Raw genomic sequence first — 22,788 nt, 5'->3', positions numbered from 1 at the left:
CACCACTGGGCCAGCCCCAGCCCCATCATTCTTTAAGCACCTCCTTCCTTTCTGGCACAAGATGTTCCAGGATCATCTTGTTTTTTCCCTGCCCTAGGCCTGCAATCAGCCATTTCTGCAAGGAGCTCTGCTTCCTTTTAGTAGAGAATACTATTAGAAACCAAGATCTGTGATCATGGTGTGGTCATTGCCATTGGGGGGGGTGTGCTTCTCAGGCCATGCAAGTCAATAAAGCCACGAAACACACACACACGCACACGCATACTTCCTTTTACACCCATAGTTACTTCTATATCTCTATAGATTGAAAACATAGGATTTCACACTAATACCTCCAATTCCAGTAGATATCTCTATATATTAAAAACCACAAATTCATACTAATGTCTCCTATTCAAACTGATACCCCAAATTCCTATTCCAATCCAGCAGCACAAGATGCATTTTAGTTTTCTCTTTTTCTATGTTTGTAACTCCCTCCTCACATAGTAAGAAACCTTGCTCCATTTATCCACAGTATATTTACCATTGGATTGAGGCCCCTTCATGTAACCAACTTCTCACTGTCACAGCCGCCATCCCCTCTGCACAGGGACCTCCTCCTGTTACGTGGGCTCTGACTACCGACAGGGTGTCTTCTCACCACTTCCCTCGTCCCCTCAGACCCTTGTTCATTCTGTCGAGGCTCTGAGATGCCACTCTGGGCTGCTGTCACATGCCCTCCTCACATCACACATACAGAGCCTCTGATGCACTTCCTCCCAGATGCCCTTCACTCCACTGGATTTCAACACTCAAAGACGTGCCACTGCCCCATCCCCCCATGGACTCCTAACTTGCTCAGGTCACATGATAGTTTTAGACTGAGTGTTGGAAGGAGGGGAGGAGCGATGAAAAAAGAAATACATGAAGGAAGGAAGATAGGAAGCAAGGCAAGAAGGAAGCTATACCATTATTTAAAATTCCAGAGAAAACCTACCTTCTTGTTGCAGGTGTGAGTGTGGACACTCACATAGAACTGGAGGTGCTTATTATTTCATCTCTTCAACAGCAAAATTTAACTGGAAATTGCCAAAAACAATAATCATGCCAAATGGTGGTGATTTTATAATAAAGTACAAAGTACGTGGAGCAGAAGGACTTAAATCTGCCCGATGATCTCTGAGGTCACTTTAGTCTATATAACTACAGGGTTCCTGGGGGAGACATAGGTGGGTACAGGAGTATGAAGAAAGATTTCCTGGAATTTTGTATTGTCATGGATTAGCTATGTGGTGTTTTGTTTTTGTTTGTTTGTTTCCAGAAAACAAATACCAGAGAGGCAGAAAGAGGATTAGACAGTACAGGATTAGTATCATTCTGGTTTTGGTTTATGGGTTGATTAGTATAATTTGATTGCCCACAGCAGTGACTAAACTCTGACACAGAGTAGATGAGAGGGACTCTTGAAATCAAAGCCTAAACCAAGGGCGTTGGCGATGATGACAAGTCACATCCATCAACTGCCTCTGCAGATCCTGGACGGGATGAGATTTCTGCATATTTTCAATTTCAAATTCTTGCATACTTGGATGGAAATCCTCATATTTTAGGCAAATATGGTCAATGTTCTTACACAGTCAATATTTACAATGCTAAGCCTGTGTCAAAATGACTCAAAATGATCATATTTGGCAAAGTATTATATGTAACAAGCTCAGAATTAAGTACAAATATAATTACTGTGCTGAGGAAGGGAAAACATCCAGGAGTTGTTGGTTTACGCTTTTCAGAAAAGGCACATACACAAACACACAGCTCCACCATGAGAGGCAGCAATGAGTGACTTCCAATTTGTAAGCATTCTTTAAAGGAAATACATATCTTCCTAGGATCACTTTTATGTCTACATCTACAAAGAGGGTTGTTTCCACAGTAGGTCACTTAGAATGAAGGTCTCTACCATTTGGATAATTCTAGAATAAAATAGTTATAAAGTAATCGATCTCCTGTTAAAATGAAAATGCCTCCCCCATCAGTAACATATTAAAGAAACGATCACAAGGGTAGTAGGGAAAATCATTAATGTTGAATATTGAAAATTTACCCTTCCTCTACCGCATGTATACACACCTACACTTCCACTGAGACACACCGCTCACAGAGCCTGCTCCAGAGTCTATAAATCACAGGTAATGAAGAAAGAACAGCAGTGGTACCAAGAAAGCTGAATTAACCTATATATTATGGAGCTGAGAGAGAGTGACAGTTACTTGTATTTAATTATGTTTTACTTGAGTCAGTATTCATTGCAAGGACTTGACAGCAAGACCTCCTCCACTGACAAAATCTTCACTTTGCTTCATCAAGATAACTTTACTTGAATAATATCTTCAGAGAGATTTGATGTATTTTTTGAATGAATGAACTTTGAAGACTCCTTTCTGTTCACTTCAAACATGGACAATAACACATGACAGCTAATCACGTAGAATAGAGGTTTAAGATGAGTTTGGTTTTTAGGTTTAAATCATTTGTACATGGACTGTTCTGCCTAGGTTGAGACGAGATTTTTGTGTTTATCTTAGGAATTCAATCATGTCACTAGATCTACTCTGCTGTTTATTAAATTTTTAATTAAATTAAGTTCCTTATTTTTTTATGGTTATATGGGATCCCCTTGGATTTGCATGTTCAATTTTTCCTTCATTTCAGATATTTAAAAAATAATAACATTATTAAAAATTTTAAATATTTCATTTTTGTTATTTTATTTTTCAATAAATACAAATAATATATTTTTATTATTTCTGTTTTGTTTATTCTTTTCTCCGGTCATCCAAATCATTTTGACGTTTGAGCTTTGTGTCAGTCTTCTGGACCTTTCTAACACCTCCATAGCTCCATTTTCCTTTATTTTTCCATTTAGTTTGCATTGTGAGTGGTTTTATCCGTTGTCTTCTTCACATCGCTGGCTTGGTTTTCTACGTTGTTGAACCTGTACTTTGTTGCTTCTGATAGCACTCATCCAGTTAGTCCCTCTCTTTTTCTTCCAGTTCTTAGGGGTTTGTCATCTCCCAGTTTCATTCTTTATTTGCACTTTGTATGCTATGTGCATAATTTTCTTTAGGTGCAGAGTATTTGCACAATTTCTCCATTGCTTTCAATTTCTATCCAACCCTTATATTGCCCAAAAAGTATTTGGGATAGAATTTTCTTGGCTACCCTCCCTGTTTACCAGGATAAACCTTGACTCCTCCAGTTAGGGCTTATGTTGAAATTCTGTAAGTTGAAGGATGATATTCAATAAGCTACACGGTTTAGACAAGTGGGTGGGGCTATGGAAGTTTCCAGGCAACATGTTTGTTTCTGTACCTTTTCTTTTTATGATTCTTGAGAGCAGAGAAATTTGGGGCCGAGTTTGCCCAATTGAGCAAATCTTCCTTACTTGTGAATGGATGCTTTTTAGATTTTGGTATATCCCTTCACATTGTGGTGAGCTAGGACATAAACGAATAAATGAATGAATGAGTGAGTGAATGAATGGCTATGTTAAGGCATGGCCTGTTCTATGCTTGTGGCCCCTAGAATGCTTTCCATATGTGTAGGAAAAGGGACTCCACGGAGGAAAAGTCCCATTTTTCCAATTCTCCTCATTAGAATATGTACTAGTTAAATTGCTTTCTGGAGAAAGTTTGTGCTAGTCATACGACTTTACTAAGTGATGAAGATAGGTGAAGGAAGGTAAAGTCCTAATTTTTGTATTTGTACATTTTTATTGTTGTTTTGTTTTGTTCTTAAACAAATAACTCCTTCTACTTATATTCCACCATAATGCTCCACTTTTGAGAAGAGTAATTTTATATCATTTCACAGTGTGCTCTTTCAATTTGGACATTATTTAATTGTGTTCTTATTTATTTGCATTTGTTTTATTTGTATTTTTTGTATATTGTATTAACAAGATATCCTCAATTTCTATAGCATAATATTGGAATTATTCCTAGTTTCAGCATACTTCCTTAATTATCTTTTACTTTTTAAAATCATTTTGCATTTACAACAACATATTTCTTGGACATTTTATTTCCTTTTTCCAATTTTGGTTCCATATTCCTCGATAATCAGAGACACCTAAACTTGATAGGAGCAGGTGTAATAGTAAAATTTCTGTCCTTTTCACACACCATTCCAGCTGTTCAGTGTGACAAACCATTACATGGAGTTAGGTCGTCTCTGGGTGTGAAGTAGCCGTTAAAATCACTCACGCTCCCATTTATATGTTCGGTTTATTTCTCTTCTATTCCACAGACTGGTCTTTCCATCTTTGCTTACTTGATGCAAATGTGGGAGTGTAAGGGAATGGAACATTCTAAGGTTACCAGGTCATTCTGCTCTTTTCTAAGAAGCTAGAATCGGCAATAGGGCTGGTGAATAGAGAACCCATTATTTCTACTTGTCAGAGGTAACGTACCGGTGCAGTGCTTGGTAAGGAATATTAACTGAAACTTTTCATTAGCAGAGATCTTTTAAAATCATCTTCCTTATAACCTCCACTTCAAGAAATTCTCATCCACTCATCTTATATTTTGACTTCATGAAGACTCAGAAAAGTTTACATGTTATATAAAAAACATAATAATTATTGATATAATTTGAGACAGAAATCATGTAATATATTTGAATATTTGTTCTTATATAACTGAAATATTTCTGACACTGTATTTATAAGTTGCATATTTTGGTAATGATATATACAGGAGGGTTTACAATTTTAAATAACCCTGTTTTGAATCCCATTGTTAAGTGAAGAATCATTTTCCATATAAGATAGCTATTTTGTTCCTGTGTGTATGTTCTTTAGCATATTTTTAGGTGGTGTGTACATGCAAGTGTGCATGCATGTGTGTGTTGATGATATGAATAAATATGATTTTCTTAGCAATGGAATCCCTTCTCAGGAAGAGATCTATTGTGACTGAGTAAATATATTAAGTCCATTGCGGTGAAAAGTGAGATCCCTCTAAAGGCATTATTGAGCGTGGAAGGCTGCCTGTTAAGATGACCTGCAACGATCCCTGACTCCTGGCAGTGAAGTCTCTGTGACTCCCCTCCACTTCGACTATGGGCTGAATCTACTGAATCTCTTCTAACAGACAGAATAGGCCAAAAGTGATGGGATTCCACTCTCAAGATTAGGTTACAAAAAGACTGTGACTTCCCTCTCGTATCCCCTCTCTCTGTCTCTTGCCTCTTGCTCTGATGAAGAAAGCTGCCACGTTTGAGCTGCCCTATGGGGAGGCCAACGTGGCAAGAAACTGCAGGCAGCCTTCATTCAGCAGCTAGTGAGGAGTTAAATCCTGCCAACAACCACGGAACTGAACTTGGCAGTGGATACTTCCCTGGTTGAATCTTGACCTATCTCTTGATTGCAGCTGTGAGAGACCTTGAAGCAGGGGAGGCAGATAAGCTGCATCGCGTTCCTGACCTATAGAAACTATGTGATAATCAATATGGTGTTAAGCCACTGATGTTGGGGGTAATTTGTAATAACTAATACATTGAGTTAGAATATATAAACTGTGTATGAGAAGTTGTGGTCTGCCGATAAGATGACTTTTGTTTTTATTACTGAGTGAAGAAAAGTTAAAAACTAGAGATAAATAGTTCCCGATAGTAGCAAAATATGGCTTTTACTCAGAGAGGGATTTAGGAGGAAGAATTGAGGTGACTTATAAGAATTATTAGGGGATTTTGCAATGTGATATGCAATGTAAAATTTCTTCCTAGTTTTTGAATGAAATCTACATTATTGACAAGTTTGAGTTGAAACTCTACTGAAAGGATATGATAATGTATTGTCAGTGATGGAAAGGTGACAACAGGGGACAAAGGACACCTTGAGGAAGCTCTTGGGAGGCCAGCCACACTGGGGTTACAACTTGTTTATTTAAATTTAAGTTTACTTCTTTGACAATAGCCTAAATAATTTGGCTGCAATGAAATCAAATTATAGACATTACTATTTTGGAGGAAAAATCTGTTGGATGATGTTTATGGACACAGATCACTAAGTGTCAAAATTACTGAGCAGTACTACTTCTAATATTACTAAACATTTGGGAAGAAATATAAACTAGGAAACATAATTTGTTTGACATTTTCCATGACAATTGCATTATGTAAAAATGAATTAGCTTTTGTCTTTTAAATATACTTTCGGGGAAGTATTCAGGCTGAGATAATGCAAAAACTGAAATTCTGGAAAAACCTATCCAATTTCATGTAATAGAAAGATATTGAGGATAAGAAGCAGCCCAGAAAACAGAACACTCTTGCTCATGAATTGGAAAGGAGTTGATGAAAGAAATCTACATTAATGTTACCTTTATTTTGTTTGTTTCTTAATTCAGTTAGAGATAATCAGAAGATACGAAAGACATTCAGAATTTTGGGGAGATATCAAGGATGTAGCTCACCCAGGTCTTTGCCAGAGGTCTCAAATTAGAATCCTTACTTAGTTGAAAATACTCATTTTGAAAGAAAATGGAACTCTACTCCGTGCAAGCAGAAAACAACTTGAAGTGCCTCCTGTCTACCTGCATGGGGTTACTTTCTTCACTGCCCTCGGGGAAATCTCTTACCAAAAACCACTACCCTTTATATAACTCTTAGTAAATAATATAGTAACTTCTAGACATAATAACCACTATATTTCAATAATTTAAAATGATTGGTCTGGAGTAACATTAACATTCTAAACTTCATCAAAGGGTGAACCTCTCCCTTTCCTGGCTCAGAGCTGCTTCAAGCCTGGAAGTCAACAATGTGACAAAGGGAAAAGAGTGGCTTCTCGTTTGATTTTTCCTCTGTTTTCTTCTGCTCCTCCCCACCAGCAACCTGACTGAGTGTTCTGAGCCCTTCCTGTGTGGAGCTGGGAGAGAGGAGTGGTGAGGGAAGATGTTACGTGACTGCCCTGTCTTCTTCTGGCATCAGCTCTCTGCGCTTGGCGGATGAAGTCAGGGAGCCTCTCTGGGTTGAGGTAGGTCTTGAGAGCTGGTCCTTTCCCTTGTAGAAGGCTTTTCTGGGTTTCTGGGAGACCCCTTATCACTTAGGATTGTTACCTTCAGTTCCCTTAATTCAGATAACCTCTCCTTTGCTTACAGCTTTGCTTACCTTTTTGTTTTTTATGGTCCTTTCCACACACACGCACTCTGTCCAGGTCCCATGGCTCCTGCGGACACCTGTGTTGGGGAAAATTCCCTTTATAATCCCTCCAGACCAGCTCTTCCTCTCTCTGTGGTCACATCTTGTTTCTAACAAACCGTGCTAGGACAGGCTGTTCCCAGCATTGCCATTTCATTGTCCTTTGTTGTCAAAGAAATAGTCAGGCACAACTTTCAATTTGGTTCTTGCTCTGATCTTTGTAACCCACATGCTGCTGGGGTCATGGGTCATGTCTCTGGTCTCCTGGAGTCCCTCACCTCTTTCATGTGAGGATAGGGGTGACGGGGAGGAAAATACGTGACAGAACCTCACAATCTTTTTCCAAACAATTTATTTTCCTGTTTTTAGTTAATACCATTGAGTCTCTTTTATATTGTGGGGGTGGTTACTGAACCAAGGATTGCCAGATACTTTAGATCTTTGTATAGTTCCACATAGATGATCTAGCACCTCACTTTGAAATATGGAAGTAATTCTTAACTTTAACAGAAGGTGTCATATTTCAACATCCTATTATTTATAGAATTTGAGCTTGATATCTGAAGGAATGGGAGTAGCTGAGGTACAGAAATGCGGGGTCACTGATCAGAAAGAGTCAGTCGTAGGGCATAGGGACTAACTCAAGTCCCGAGTCTTCAAGGAAACTTGTATTACCATTCTCTTCCACCTCATTAAACTCCTACTAACTTGACAACTCATGCTACTTTTAAGACGTTTAAGTATGTACTGTCTTTTCTGGATATTTAGTATTTTAAATATGTATATTAGCTTTGCAACTGATTTTTTAGTTCCTTACAGGAACATTTTCTTATATTACTTTGTATTCTACACAACAAAGGGGAATGCATATAATAAATACTAAATGAGTATCTGTAAATAAGTTTGTAATTTTGTCTCCATTGCAGAAATTTCATCGCAGGTTAGGGGTCCACAGAAGTCCAAGACTACCTGGTGGGAGCTCCATGGATTCTTAGCTATAGACGTTGCTGAGTACACACAGGACTACTGATGGGGGGAGGGGACAAAAATACAGTCAATTCCATGTCACTAACAAACCTCTCTCCCTCTTTTATATACACACTTGTATACTCACATACTCACAATAAAAAAATCCATGGGTAACAAAGATTTTGAGGGTATCATTTGAGCCAGGTCTTAGAATTATATGTTTTTCTCTTGTTAACATCCATAAGAATAAATGGGAGTCCATGTGAAAAAATTCCAATTAATTGTATATTCCTTTGGAAAATAGTAAGTAGGGTTTTATTGTTTGTTTCATTAGGCAGTGTTCATTCTGGTGGTTTTGAACTGAACTGAAAGCCTTAGGTACTCTAAAAATAGATATTTTCTGCAAATTATGCACCTAATCAAGACAATATGTTGTCATACTTTATGCCTGTTGGGAAAATATGATTGATGATAAAAAATATTTCTTAATAGGACCTATTTAAATAACTTTTCCCTGGTTGGCTCACGTGTTAAGAAATGATCTCCAGACTTAAATAATCCTTCCTTGTTTCTTGTTTGTAAAAATTATCAGCACCAATGAGGAGCTCCAGCAGGAAAGCGCTAAGCTGTTTGTCTTTCTCAGTACATGTGTCAGGGCTAAGAAATGATGGATCAGTGTGACTTCAGAGGACAAGCTTTTAATTAAATGACACCTATAAGTCACCCTTTCTGTTTCCTTAGAGTTCTTTGTGGAAATCTCTCTAATGTGGCTTTAATGCTTCAATGTATGAATATGTTCACTCTAACTCTGAATTGCTTCACAATTTTTACCTGAATTTTTTCTCTTTATTATAAAATGTCACCTTGAGCATTTCCAGAATCTTTTATGAGGCACTTTGTTTATTATCACCCAGCTACAGTCAGCTTTACAAGCTTCAAGTATTTATAAAGAGGGAAAAGCAACACTTTACTATAAAATCTTGAAGTGTTGCAACAGAAAAACAAACTTAAAACATGAAATTTAACTAGAGCTTTACCGGGTTCACAGACCATTTTACTACTGTGTTGTGTGAGTGTCTTTTAAATCTCAATTTCAAGAGAAGTTCAGATGCCTTAGAATATATGCTAGTCACCTGTCTGGATAACCCTAAAAACAAACTGTAGGTCAGCCAGCACTGAAGTTAGTAGTAAAAGGAGTTCAACTATGTCCTTCCCGTTTACACACACACACACACACACACACACACGGCCAATATTTGAAGGGTTATATAAGAGAATAAAATATGTAATTTCTAAGCACCTACCAAAACCTAGGTTGTTACACAATATTAGGAATTTTGGTCTTCGTAACAGCCCCGTCGTGTCTCCCTTGGAGTTGGTGAAGCTGAGAAGATTGTGTATCTTGCCTAGAGGTGTGTAGTCAGGGATGAGACCTCAGTCTCGGTTTTTCTGATTTCACAGTTAGGGCCTCCCCACTCCAGTATACCCTTGGGTTCCCATGAGAGTATCCTCACTAACAAATTTTAAAGTTTTGCGTACAGTCTGGAAAGAGACAAAGTCCCAAATTACCCATGATGGTAATGAAATAAGGTTCTCTTTGTTATTCTTGTAATTCTTTCATTTATAGTATGTTTTAGAAAAAATTTATTTTGTTTTTGTTTGTAGAGAGTGAAGGGGATCTGAAGGTGAAATAGTGTTAGGCTGAGGATAAAAATAAAGTTGGGCTAGAACCCCTGGAGGGGAAGGGTCAGGAAAAGCAGCATGAAGTTTGCAGTCACTCAGAAGACACCACTACGTGGGGCAGAACGCACGGTTAGAGCCTGCGAGCTACCAAGAAAGGAGTGGATCAGAGGACAACAAGGTTTTCATCAGAGTTCACTGCAAATAAAAACATGTAAGAATACAATATTTTATCAGCTCAAATGAGGAACAGCTATTTAGCAGTCAAGACTGATAAGACTGATAAGACATGTCTTAGAGCAATTGTATGCCAATTTGTTTATTCAACAATAGAAAATTTCTAGAGCTACTAAATCACTGATTATTTAGTCAATGAGAAATTGCTATATCTTATTGTACTAACCTACTGTTTTCAAAATATATTACAGGAAAGGGCAAAATGTAGGGAGAACAAATGAATATTTTCCAGGTTGTTCAACATGCCTCTCTGGGTTGTGGCTGGGAGCTATCAGCTGTGATAATGTGATAGTAAGGGATAAAACCTCAAATCACCTATTCAAAAGATGCATAAATAACTAAGTGAAATTTAGTCAAGTTAACAAGTTTCTTTTGGGAAATAAGTAAAATGATTTTGAGCTTTATTAACTATTTGATATCATATAAATTATATGTTTAAAATTTATTTAACATTATCTGAAAGTTATAGAATTCCATTATGGAATATAAGATGCTTCTGCTCACAAGTGTATGAACACTATCATTTACAAAACAGATTTAGTCGAATATTTTTTTTTACACAGAATCACATGTAGTGCCTAGCCACGCAGGAGCGCCATGCAATAAGGCGAACAACAATGTGGTGAGGTGGCCACAGTCCAGGATATGGCTCCTAGAATAAAATACAACAGGAAATTAAATGCTATGGATTTACCAGAAATTAGCATTCTACATGGGATAGACTCTTGGTAACCAAACTCATAAGGAACTGATACTCAAACTGTAATGACAATATGTACTCTACAGTATGTTTCTTGCAACTGCTCTATATGTACCTGCAATTTAAATCATCTACTTCCTCAAATTAAAGATAGATGTACCACAGTAGCATCAAGTGGCTGCTTTTGGTGAGTACAGACTCAGAGGACAGTCACTTATATGTTAACTGTCTCTTTCTGTCTGTCTCTCTCCGTCTTACTTTCATCCCATGTACAGGACATTAATTTGGGACTTTTCTTCCTAAGTTTAGATTTAGGAACAGGGCTGAGAACTAAGTCTGAGACTTCCATTGCTATAAAACAATAGATGGCAATCATTTTCACTTTCAAAAGCAAAGCAAAGTGCTGGACTCTAAGCAGCCCTATAAAGGAGGTAGCTAAGAGTTTTGTGAACCATAGTTGGCACCTATTTATAATGTAGGTTGAGAGGCTGTGCATTAGACATGGGATTACTGTAGAGAGGTTGGGATGTTAGTCTCAACTCCTTTTCTCAATTTCATATGAAATGAAAGAAACTTGGAGTTTGGGAGACACAGTGGACTGTGGTCACAAGAATCTAAATGACAAGAGGCTGGCTCCTGTCCCCCGTGATTGCAGAGTAGAGGACTACCTTCAGGAAGTATCTACAGTTACCATGAGACTGGGCCATTGGCCCTATTTACCATGATCCTATGTGTAGGGCATATTGAAGCTGGACTTGAATCTGAAGTCCTGAACAAGAGGGCTACACGGAAGCTCGAGGAGACCTCAGCAGAAAGAGTCCAGGAAACTTCTCTGATTGGCCATGGGCTGAGTGTCGAATTGTAAATGATGGAGCAGAGAAGTCACATTTACATGCATCAAGGATGCTGCAGATAAAATATCCTTGGCAAAGAGGACCTTATCCATAACCCACGACATTTCTCCATGAAAAAAATCAGCTTTCAGAAACTTGCAGCTAGCTCAAACAGCATCGTCAAGTAAGATTTTTCGTGCTCCTCTAACTGACTCACGCAGGAGGGATCTGAAACTCAGGTCAGCGAACTGAGGAAAGAGGGAAAGAGAGCCTAGGAGAGGAAATAAGGAAGATCACTATGAGCCTTTTCTCAGTGTTGGCTTCAACATGCCCAATCTGAAGGAGAGAAGCATTATTGTGAATGGTCTGGAATCGCGCTTTTCACACTGGGCTTGATGTGGTAAATTCTTACGTAAGACTGACTGTATGAGACACTAAAGTGATAGAAGACTTAATTTTCTAAGATGTAAGAATTGAGGACTGTCTAAATTTTCATTCAGGGATAATGAGCTAGCCCAAATGAAGGGTTTACAAAATTTGTCAAGAGAAAAGTTTTAACTGCTTTATGGTTACAGCCTGTGTCCTGATCTTTCAATATGCTTGATTCAAGCACATCTCTAACTATCAGAGGTGAAAACTCATGCATGGATATATTCAAGCAAAATCTGCATAATCACATGATAAGGCTATAAGTAGTATTGTAATGCTTTAGATGGTGTGCTTAATGCCAAGAAATACATTTAAAGTTGATTATGGCCAGAATAGAAAAACTATAGGGTGAGATATAAACATTTTTTTCTGTGAATAAGTGGATCTTTAAGGAAAGGAAATGCCCACCCCTGTTGTAAATGTCTACAGAAGGAGGAACTACTCAGTTATTGCTTTATACTGCCTCTCCTCTTTCGTTCCCATCTATGCTAGAAATCAATAATGTCACTGCAGCAGGATGCATTTGCTAGAGTTGGCCACAACATCTCTTATCCCACAGGCTCTTCTCTAAGAGCATGTGAACATGCCACTCCCCCATCAAGACGTAGAATCTATATCTTCACTCCCTTGAATCTGGTTGGACTTTGTTACATCTTCGATGGATAAAATATCACAGAGAGACAAGGTGTCAGTTTCCAGTGAATCGCTTAACTGGTATGGAAGCTTCTTCTTGTGTCTTGGAACTTGCACTCTTACAATGCTCCCTCTAGATACCAAATCACCATACTGTGAGAATCCAAAGCCACCAGAGGCCACGTATAGACACTGGTTGACAGCCCCAGTGAAACCCCTATCTGACAGTCAGCTCACACACATGAACTACCAATCATGTGTATGAGCCATCTTGTATGCCCGTCCCAGTGAAGCCTTCAGACGACTACAGCCCCAGCTGATATCTGATTGTGACCACATGAGAGACCCCAAGTGAAAATCTCTTAGCCAAATTCAATTAACTCACAGATCCATGAGAGATAATAATTCATTCTTTAAGCCATTAAGTTTTGGAGCAATGGACAACTAGAATCATCTACAATTCTAAAGCTGAGATAGGATGGTCACTTCATTTTTGCTTAAGCCTATATAATTTCTTTGAAGTGTAGAATAAAGAAATCTTATTTTATAACAATGTGTCTTAACTCAGGCTTTCAAAAGCAGAGCCTATGTGATAATGCTTTATTGAGAGTACAAACCCAGAGAAGCAATAGTGAAAGAAAAAGGAAGTGAGGCAGAAGAAGAGAAAAGCAAATTAGTGCTGGTATAGTACTAAGGTGGCTACAGTTTCATAAACACAACTGCTCAGTCAATCATGCCAATGTCACCGGATAGGCCACATGGAGCTACTGTGCCTCAGAATAATCCTCTGTGGAGAGCAAGGGAGAGGAATTCATCCTATGGCTCCTTCACATCTACTGTCTCTCGTTGGTCAAAATCTGCCGAAGGGCATTCATCCCTTCACCTTTCCCGGGTGTGTTGCCTGAGCCTCCTGGACAGCTGCTGAGGAATCCAGAATCATAAGCTTTAGCATGGCACTTCATTTGAGTCTGGAATATGTGGGAAGAGACAAAGCCTCTATGGGAGGGATCAGTCCAGGCTTAGGTGCCATAGTTAGAACTTCTGCTCCCCTGGGACAATTGGTGCTCTATCAGAGCCTGGCCCTTGGTCTGGAAAACTCTGAAATATCCAGAAATCTTGAGATCAGGTCAGAGCAATGGCAGATGGAGCACTTCACTGAGCAAATGCCTGAGGGATCAGGGGGCAGGTAAAGCCAAGTGAAGCATGGGTGGCATATGAATTGGATGTGGTACAATCCACCCAACGGGCCACTCAGATCCTCTCCCATGCTCCTATGACAGCCAGATCCAGGGTTATAAAATAAGAATAGGTTGCCTTCACTTCTCCAAGGAGGGGAGTGTGCAAGTCCAATCATGCAAGGTGGTAGCTATTTGCAATGTTTTTTAAAAGGCTAAAGAGAATTAAAAGACTGAGCTGCAACTGGTGCTGGGGTCATAATTATTACTTGCCATCTCCCTTTTCCAGCACTCATTCTAGATTTTTTTTACCTTCAGCCAGCATTTTGGCTGGTCTATGTCATTTGTATTGTTGAATGATGTAGAGTGTTATATCTGGAGTATTTATCAATTCTAGTGTGCGAGTTTCATTTACCCTTTCAAGGTTGAAAGCGTATAATGTAATAGACTTGTCACCAGGTGGCTCAATGACCTCCCTGAAGAATGGTGCCACATAAGGGACTCAAAATCAGTCTCAGCTGGTGGCAGGTTGTTTATTTAGTAGGATCAATAGCTAGATCAACATAGTGAGAGGAAATGTATGCTATTAGTTCATCAATAGCTACTATTTTTGCAAACGTAGCCTCTCCTTTTGTGGGCCCATGGTGCAATCACTGGAGTGGCTGATGAGAGTATCTGTCTGATATCCTCAGGAACGGTCATTCTATCTCCTCTGAAGTGTGTCTTCACCAGTTGATATTATGTGAGTTATAAAGATGCACACATCTGTGCCCTCTTCCATATATAGATCCATATCCCTCTTCTTCAGACTTTCTTTTCCCCAATCTTGCAGTGTTGGTCTTTTCAGGTTTTTGACCCTTTAGCCAAGCTGATCCCACTGCCCAAGAGTCAATATATATCCACAGTACAGGCCAACTTTTCTTCCATATGTCTATAATCAAGTGTACTGCTCACAGCTCTGCCCTCTGGAAAAACTTCCCTTTACTATTCTCTTCTGGACTACCCTTTAAGGGCAGCAATCATCCATTTCTGGCTTCAACCAACATATTACACTGACACATCTGTGAGTCAGGCCCAAGTCCTTTCATTTTAAGGTAGTTGCTTGTAAGAAACACTGAGAAGGCCATAGGTGTGAATCAAGGGAGAAACATCAGTGCTGTCAAGGCATGTCTTTGAGCCCATTTACAAGTAAACCCTTTTCACCATATTCTGGGTGTTTCTGCTGTGTCCACCCAGTCTTGTTATTTGGTGGATCTGGTAATACCAGCTCATAAGAATAAGAATACCAGCTTCATTGGTCTTAAGGTCGTTTAGTGTCCCATGGTCAGTCTCCACTAGGGCCTAATAATAGCACATTAAGAATTGACTTTTCAAATGGAGAATTTTTCTCTACCATGAAGGACATGATCTTGCTCCATAACTTTAGGAGTTCACATAATGATATGTAAATTTGACATCTGAAATGTGAATATTTTGTAATTGGACTTTAATTCATTTCCATTTTCCTTATATTATTGTGATAAAAATTCTTTTTATTTCCTTGATTTTTAACACAAGAGATTCTATAATAAATACTTCACCAAACTAAAAAGTCACTTTTATGACTTACAGTGATAACACATATGCATCCACTCATATAATTTATGAAGTATTTTTGTATTTGCTGGAAGTTTGTCCACAGGATCTTTAACTTTAGTCAAGTGTGGTATAGAGAAGGGAGCATTAGAAAGTAAGTTGAAAATATGTGTACATTTTTTTTTCTCTACATTCTTGTAAACCTCATCAATTTGCTAAGTGCCAGTCACAATTCTAAATTTAATTAAAATACTTTCTGAATATCAGAGGACCAAAGGGACATTTTCTTTTATCCTATTTCTGTCCCATAATTTTAAGAACTTCTCTTTTTTAAATTCTTGACCCTGTGCCCCCAAGCCCAGATGTTTCAGTTAGTGAATTTGAAGATTGACAAGATTAAAATATTTGGCTTCAGCTAGTAAGATTATTATAAATATGCATAAATGCATTAAAAAACTAATTGTTCCTGTGTATGAACTCCAAACCATCACAGAGAAAAGGTGAGTTTTGATGTTGACTAGAAAAGTGCATACCTTTACTGTAATGCTATGTGATGAGGTACTGTCCTATCACAATGTAGTGGGATTACCTGTAACCTGAGAACATTCCACATGTTAATATTTTTTCAAAGGTTAAAAAGTTAACAGACTGTCCTGACCCTTACAGGAAAAAATGCATATCCTTTGGCAACACTTATTTGTTATCTTTATCTTATCTCCCTACCCTTGTGTTGTTGCTCAACTCTATGGAAAATAAAAAGAGAAAAATTATTTTCATGTAATGTTTATTTTCTCTGAGGCTTATATTCATCCTTTTACTCGTATTTCCTTAAGATGAGATAAGTCTACTCTTTCCTTACATTAAATTTAAAAAAGAATTTTGGTTTAGATTCTTTTCTTCATAAATTGGCTTGTTTGTTGAAATATCTTGAGTTTTGTGATTCCTTATATACGATTATTCTGCTTTTCTAAACTTTTATTTTGAAATAATTTCAAACTTAAAAAATGTGAGAATAGTAATAATATGGAAAACTACAGTATATCCTTTACTCAGATTCATCAGTTTTTAACATTTTGGCATATTTGCTTTATCACTGTGTCTTTACCCCTTCTAATTCCTAATAATATTTTTGTGTATTTCTTTTAAAAACATAATACAATTATGAAGTTCAGGAAACCTAACACTGATACAATACTCTAATTGATAACCCATATCTCAATTCTATCAGCTGCCCGATATTGTCCTTCTATAATATTGTTTTCCCCTGCATTACAGGATCCTCTCCATGATCACATTCTGTCGTGAGCTGTCATGTTCCTTTATCTCCGTTAATCTGGTATTAGTCCTCAGTCTTTCTACAACATTGATATTTGTGAAGAATATGGGTCAGTTTTTAAAATAAAATATTGCTTATTTTGGGTTTGTCTTTTGTTTTCTCATCAAAATCCTCCCTTAGATATGAAATCCATTGATAGTTCTTACCCAAACAATTTTTGTTATGATGATAGCAAAATGGGGTTTTCTGACTCCACCACTTATACTAAAGGAGCCACGAAATGCTCCAAGGTAGCAAATAAGGGACAATTTGTACATAAAAGTAAATAAATACTGGAACATAACCCACTGAGTAAAATAAATTGTTAGCCAATATTCTTTTATCTACATAAGGAAACCAAGTTATTCCAATACTATTTATTGAAAGATAAAAACCATAACTGTCCTTTCCTCTATTGTTGGAGGAGGGCATCGAGAGGATGTGACCGCCAGTTGACCCGTGAGCTGGACCTGGGCAATCAGAGGCTCGTCACCCCCTCTACTGTCCTTGGAATGTACATTCTACCCACCGTTCCCATAGCCAGAGCAGTCTCAAGGACCAGCCTTGAGAGACCTGCTGGTGAGACCATCTGGAGGATATACTGACTGAACCCCATTAAAGCCTCTATGTAAACTTGTAAGATTCTGGCGGGTGGGTGCAAAGATCTATTTGTCTTAGGGCTGCCCAAAACAACCCTCAGAAGTAAATTCCCTTGCTTATTAAAACTGCCACCTACCAATGTGCGGTAATCTGCCTCTTTCTTCAGTTTCTCCTCGCCCTCTGTGTTCGGGGGTCAGTTTCAAATTTCACCCAGGGAACTCCCCAGGTTGCAAACCAAAAACTGGCAAGCCAGCCAGGGAAGAGAAGAAATGTGTCTTGAGGAAGGTATCCTGCGGGAAATCCTGAGCTGGCCGTGGACCTCCATGTGAGGACGGGTGGCCTGTGTGTTAGATGCTTACGAACTGCTGAGTGAGTACTGGGATGCCCCTAAAACGCTGGCTGCTTTAATGCACTTGTTTGAGAAACTGTTCATGGTATACTGTGGCAAAGAGAAATGAATGGCAGCTGCGATAGGCTGGCCTTTACTGTGTGCAGTTCGGCTGACCGTGGATGCCCAACTAGAGGCTGAAGCTTGCCTCAGAATGTTGGAAGAGCTGAGGTTAGAGAAGGACGTGTGGTTGTCCACTGCTCTGCCAGCTTGGGGGCTGGCAGACAAGGTGGGAGAGCAGGATAATAAATTGGAGAACTTAGCATGCCATTTTGCAAAACTAGGAGGGAGCAAACTGCTAGATTAAGGTATCGTGAGAGCACTTATGATAGAGCCTGATTGAGACGCTAAGAGGCAGAATGCCTGGGAAAGTGAGGAGAGCAAAGGGAAGATCATTATGGTGATTGACAACCACACGGATGAAGCACTCCATGCCATCCAACCTCTAATACAAATGAAAATTTTAAATAGTAATTACCTGGACTTCTGATAGTAGCTGATGCCCTAGCCTGGGTGTAAACCGTGGCACCCAGCCCTTCAGTGGGTACAGCAGATTGCAGATCCTCCAACTTTATCATTCTTTTTCAAAATTGTTTTGGGTATATTCAAAATACCCTTTGCATTTCCATAAAAATTTTAGGGACACTTTGTCAACTTATGCAAAAGGCTACTGGAATTTGGGTTTATTTGGTTTATTTACAGAATGTGTAAATAAATTTCAGGAAAATTAACATCTTAACACTTACTGAGTCTTCCAGTTTCTGGAGATGACATTTCTCTCCATTTATCTTGGTCTTCTTTCATTTCTTGCAGCAATGTTTTGTTGTTTTCAGTGTATAGGTCTTGTACATTTTTTGTTCAATATGTAACTGTCTTTTATTTTTATGCTATTGTGAATGGAACCTGTGTATTAATTTTGTTTTAGGAAGTTTTTGGTTAGTATATAGAAATAAAATTGATAAAATACAGTTGTGTATATTGATCTTGTAACCTGCAATCTTCTTAATTTGATACATAGCTCTTAAAATTTTTAATTTCTTTGAGAGTCAGTTTGGGTAATGTCTGATATCAGACCTTTTAATTCTATTGAGACTTGTTTTATGACCCAGCATATGTTCTGTCCTGGTGAATTTTCCATAGGTGTTTGCAAGGAATATCTATTTGCGTCTTGTTGGGTGAAGTGTTCTATACTTGTCAGTTAGTTCATGCAGATTGGTATTGTTTCAAGTCTGCTATATTCTTACTGATTTTCTGCCATTTACTAAGAAAACAATGTTAAGATCTCTAACTTTAATTGTTCGTTTCTCTAATTTTCCTTTTAATTTTGTAAGTTTTTGCTTCACGTATTTTGAAGCTCAGTTGTTAAGTACGTTTACATTTGTAACTATTATAACTTCCTGCTGTGTTGACCTTTGTATAATCATAAAAATGTCAATCTTTCTCTCTACTAATATTGCTTGTTTTAAAGTCTATATTTCTGGTTGTAATTATAGTTTCTCGTTTGCATTCTGCTGCTTTCAACCCTTTTGTCTCTCTGATGCATCTCTTAGAGAAAGCACGTGGTTGGAGCTTTCTTTTTTAATCTAGTCTAACAATATTTGCCTTTTGCATAGGTTATTTAATCCATAAACAGATATGTAATGGTTCATGTAATTTATTTTTTTGCCACTTCTTTGTTCCTCCTTTACTGTTTTCTTTGTGTGTAAAAATATGTTTTATTTTGCGATTTTAATTCCTCTATTGAATTTTTAGCTGTGTTTATTTACGTTGTTCCTAGTGGTTGCAATAAGGATTACAATATGCATTTTTAATTTATCACAGCATACTTCAAGTAAACACATATTTACTTCCATTAAAGTAGAAGAACTTTGCACTGGTATTGTTTTATTTCCTCTTCCTTGTTGTGATATATATTACATGTATATACAATATAAACCCCAAAATATAATTTTATAATTTTTGCTTTAAACAATCTTATGTCTTTTAAAGAAAGTAAAAGAAGAAAAGAGTGTACATATGTTTTTATATTGACCTTCATATTTACTTTTTCCGGTGTCTCTGTTTCTTCTTGTGGATCCAGGTTACCTTTGGTGCATGTTTCTTCAGTCTCAAGGACTTCCACTAGCATTTCTTGTAGCACAGACCTGGTGGAAACAAATTCAGCTTTTCTTTACCTAGAAATGTAGAGATATCTTTTTTACATCTTAATTGCTGAAAGAAAGTTTCACTGGACATAAAATTCTTACTTAACAGTTAATTCTTTTCCTCCAGCACCTTTGATATGCTGTTCTTCTCACTTCCGTTGTTTCTGATGGCTGTCAGTCACTAACAATATTCATTGCCCTGTGTGTTTTGTATTAGTTTCCTCTCGCTCTTGTTAATGTAACATTACATCTTGGCTTTCAGCAGGTAATGGGTCCATGTGTCATTTCCTTTGTATTTTTCCACGTGAGGTTTGTTAAGTTTCTTGGTCTGGAAATTATCATTTTATTGCAAATTTGGGATTTTTTGGCCCTTGCTTCCTCAAGTATTTTTCTGCTCCTTTCTCTTTTTCTTGTCCTTCAGGGACTCCACTTTCACACATTGTGGAGTGCTTGATACTGCGCCACACATCTCTGAGATGCTCTCATGTTTCCGCAATCTGTTTTCTTCTGCTTTTGATGTTGGTCAGTTACTGTTAGCTACTCTGAAGGTCAGGGACTCTTCCTCTGACGTCTCACATTCGCTGTCAATCCCATCTGGAGAACTTTTATTATGTTTTTCAACTCTGGAATTTCCATTTGATTTATTTCATAGTTTCTGGTTCTTTGATGAGATCCCCTGTTTGTTACTAATTCTTAGCACACAATCCTGTAATTCTTTATTTTCCTTTAAGTTTTGAAATTATGTGTAAAAGCTGCTTTGAAGTCTTTGTCTGTGAAATCCAACATCTGGGCACACTCTGACGTTCAGAGCTCTTCCCATTGGCTCCTTTCTTACCCTGATTATTGGTGATAATTCCGTGTTTATTTGCACATCTAATAATTATTGGAAAACTGGACGTTGTAGACAATACAATGCAGCAACTTCTGATTCTACTTTGTTTTTCTGAAAATTTCTGCATTTTTATTTGCTTATATGTTTTATCTGTTTAGTAGGTAATTAAATTTTCTGGACTCATACTATGAAGTCTATCTCCCTGTGGTATTCTATCTCTATGTTTTACTTTTTTTTTTTCCCATAGCATAGCTTTTTCCTGCATACTTTGAAGTCAGCCCAAGGTTTAAGCATAGTTTATGCTCTGCGTCTCAGGCAATCAAGGCTTCCACTCTTTGCTGTCTGAGCTGTGTGTGTGGCTTGAGGAACACATTCAGAGAGAAAATTCTCTAGTCTCCCCAGGCTTTCAGTTTTCACTGGGCTCCTAGGGTCTCCTCAGGTATGTGTAGTTCAGTCAGCCTTCAGCCAAAGAGGGTTGTGTGTTAAGTTTATTTTCTCAGTCATTCTTCAGGTCTCTCACTTCCAAAATCTTTGTTTTAAAATACTGGGAGCTCTGATGCGAGCCTCACAAGGTACTCACTACCTCTGGCTGGTAACGCTGCAGGCTTTGCAGCACTAAGTGAGGGTGGGATTATATGCCCCCAGGCAAGAATACCACAAATATAGTGTGCTTACACAAAACAATAACAATTTGTCGTGAATAAACACTTCTCAAGTTATCTGAATTTAGTCTTTCTTTTTAGTCCCTGAAATTATGATTTTAAATGATGTTTTCCAATTTTATGCTTGTTTTCTGCAGAGGGAACTGCAGTACTTCCCATGACGTCATTACTGGAAATAGAGCCCTTGTGTTTCAATTTGTTCAAGTAAGCAAATTATGCACGTTTTCTTCTTTCTTCTTTCTTACCCACGGTGGGGGGGGTGGTGTGGGTGTTTGCATTTTGTTTTTTTCACTTAATATATTCTTGAAATAATTCCACATTCATTAATATAGTTGTTCCTTATTTTTTAAAGCTGCATAGAATTTCTTTATGCTCATGTACCACAGTTTATTCAAGCAAAGTTCTACATTGGGACATTTAGTGGTTTCCAATATTGTTCAATAAGAATACATCTTGTAATATATAATTCTACACGTATGTATTTTTGTACCATTGTGGTTGTATCTTCAAGGAATGTTCCTAGACATGGGATTTCAGTGAAGAAGGATAAATGGCATGCAGTTTTGTTAGTTATTGCCAAATTCATCAATGATCCTTGTGCTTTTTTGCCTTCCCAAATGCAAATTATGAGAGGACCTGTTTCCCTAGAGCCTAACTTTTGAATTTGGCCATTCTGACAGGAGAGGAATTGCGTTGCAGTGTAGTTTTTATTTTCATATCCCTTACTGTAAGTTAACATTATTTATATGTTTAATTGTATATGTTATTTTTAATTGTTCATGTCTTTGGCACTTATTTTTACATAGAATTTGTCTGAGACAAGCTTGAGTTATAATTTAAATGCAATAAAATGCATCCCTTTAGGTGTACACTTGTGATGAATTCTGACAGTGTCTACAGTCATGCAACCACCACCACGATTGAGAAATAGAACATTTCCATTACTCCAAGGACCACTTGTGACCCTTTGCAGTCAATTTCCTCCTGCCAGTTGTCTTCTTTAGTTCCCCTCAGCAAAGTTTTGTAGTTTTCAGTGTATAGCTGTTGAACACATTTTTGGTCAGCTTTATTCCTAAAAATTTCCTATCACTAATGCAAGTGTATGTGATATTGGTTTTATAATTTTAATTTCTGATTATTTATTGCCAGCATATAAAAATACAATTAAATTTTGTATATACTTTATCCAATAATTTTGCTAAACTCACTTATGAGTTCTGGTAGCTTTTTAGTAAAGTCAGTAGGATTTTCTTTGTAAACGATCATGTTACCTGTGAATACAAGTTTCATTTCTTCCTTGGCAAATAGTATACTTTACCACTACTACAGCTATTGTCATCACCATCATCATCATCATTATAGCATTTGTCTTATTGTGTTGGCTAGAACAAGGGTTGACAAACTTCTCTATAAAGACCTAAGTAGTAAATA

The sequence above is a fragment of the Ceratotherium simum genome, chromosome 3 (assembly GCF_057802395.1).
Source record: "Ceratotherium simum simum isolate JZ-2026a chromosome 3, ASM5780239v1, whole genome shotgun sequence".
NCBI classification, from domain to species: Eukaryota; Metazoa; Chordata; class Mammalia; order Perissodactyla; family Rhinocerotidae; genus Ceratotherium; species Ceratotherium simum.
The sequence above is the reverse complement of the archived record's forward strand: the minus strand, read 5'-3'. Positions refer to the sequence as shown.